At 42.7% G+C, this 2,177-nt stretch overlaps 1 pseudogene; it reads right to left on the bottom strand.

Moving 5' to 3' along the window:
- Nucleotides 1-1,229: 1,229 nt before the first annotated feature.
- Nucleotides 1,230-1,958, bottom strand: LOC149845678 (14 kDa proline-rich protein DC2.15 pseudogene; annotated as a pseudogene).
- Nucleotides 1,959-2,177: the final 219 nt, after the last annotated feature.

Here is a 2,177-nt window from a genome sequence, read left to right as displayed (position 1 = left end):
GTGCTAATCAAGATTTTGTAAATGCACTGTAGCAACCAAAACCCAAGAAATTAATGCAAGTCGACTTTTATTCATCTTTAAAAAACTTATCATTCAATTTAAAATAATGAATTGAACTAGATCCTTGTGAAAAGTAGATCTAGACAGCTCATTTGATGCTTTGCTATTAAACCATTGCCCGTGACAAACAACAGTCATGTTTGTTGCTTGAATCCAAAATGCAGAAATAAACCAAAGGTTGGAGTCATATCCTAAGCCCATTGGAAGCAGGAAATGATGATATTCCACAAGTATTTACTCTCAAGCTGAGGGACACAGGGATATCAAGATTGATATACCCAAGATGTCAGCGCAAAGGGACTGCCTAGGTTGGCTAGCCCTTCATAGAGTGCAATGCTGGATTTCTAATCAATTACTAGATGAACCAGACCCAAGGGTTTTGGTGGGATGGGGGCATAGACAGTATGATGGTCTGTCTAGGTTCAAATCCCATGGGCGCAACCCCTATGTAAGTTTGGGGGCTCCTTGGGATCGAAAGGTGAGCCCTTAGAGTTTTACACCGACATGAACAGAAACCGTAAGTATGGCAGGCTGAGCCAGCGCGGCTAGGTCTCTGTGTCTGGGGGCCGTTTCTCGAAGTAAAAATTAAAAAATTACTAGATGAACCAACCAATTGAGCAAGTTGGCACATGCTACCAACTTCAATGTATTTCTTGGGGCTAGCGAGGAAGGATTGTATCCTATGACATATGATATTGCGCATTATGTATCCATCTTAGCCATCCAACTGAATGCACCTAGATATTTTGGATCGGGTTCAACCTTAAGTGTGACACAGTTTGATACTAAAGGCTTTAGTGGGGCATTATTGAGAAATTAATAAGAGGATACGTTGTGAAGGGTTCACGTACAAGAATGCCGTGTATGTAACCCTTCACTTTCTATTTTTTCTATAAATTGAAGAATGACTGATTGATGAGAGCTACCAAGGTAATTTTTTTTCATTGGGTTTAGGGTATTGCTCACCGTAGACTTGATGACCTGAGCGCATAGTGGGCATCGATGGGCTGAGGAGAATACCGTGCATCTTCTTCCATGACAAATACCGGTATATGTTATTTCTATAATACATTTCAGTTATGGTTTTACATGAACGCCCAACAGTCCAATCTAAGAGTGCCTTGTTGGTCACCTCCATGTAATTGTACACTTAGACAAGGAACCCCAACTTTGCAAACCTCAGTTTGACATTGCATTTCATTGAATACCAAAGATACAAAAGCTTGAAAACAAAACAACATATTGGAAGCAACATTGCTTGTACACTAAACACAAGAAGGCCACTTCCTATACACTTGAGAGAGTACTTTTGGTGTGACAAATGTTTCATATTAGATACCTAAGGCTTCATTTGCACACCCACAAACCAATCATAGAAACACAAACCAACCCCATTACAAGAAAAGCAAACCAGCTCAGAATTTGACATAGGAAAGGAAGAAGAAACAAAAAAAATTAACTTAGGCACACTTGTAACCTGCAGGGGGCACTCTACCACAAGCATTGAGCAGCAAACTGAGTGAGAGAGGGATGTTGAGGTTGATCCCAAGAACGTTAGCTTTGATGACGGTGCAGAGGCAGACTGCTGCATCAAGGTCTGCAAGGCCCTGAAGGAGGCCGCAGCACTGGCTGCTGCCCGGACCAACCACCAAGTTAACCAAACCACCAAGCAGGTCAGCACAAGCAGCCAACTTCAGAGTGTCCTTAGGGCACTTGGGGTATGGGTGGTAGGGTGGGATGTATGGAGGATATTTTGGTGTAGGCTTTGGCTTGTATTTTGGTGGGCATGGGTCATACCCGCAGGAGAGACAGGTAAAGAAGAGAAGGTTTAGAGTGAGAAACATTACAGCTAGGGAGGGGGATGAAGCCATTTCTTCTCAACTCTCTCTCTCTAAGGTCTCTACTTGTTGAGTGTGTGTTGGGTATATGGGGCAAGGCTTTTATAGAAGCAGAATGCCATGAGAGAGAGGGCAGTGAGTGAGGGATCTGGTTTATCTGATAGACACATGTGAACCCACTGCTCCGGTATTAGCTGTATGGTGGATGCTATTAGCTAAGGGGGTTTTGGATGTTTCTGTTGTGGTGATTGCATCTATTCACACTGCTATGTTTGGATT

This window comes from Nuphar pumila, chromosome 2, assembly GCF_984573655.1.
Source record: "Nuphar pumila chromosome 2, dmNupPumi1.hap1.1, whole genome shotgun sequence".
In the NCBI taxonomy this organism is placed as follows: domain Eukaryota; kingdom Viridiplantae; phylum Streptophyta; class Magnoliopsida; order Nymphaeales; family Nymphaeaceae; genus Nuphar; species Nuphar pumila.
This window is presented reverse-complemented; position numbering and strand designations above follow the sequence as displayed.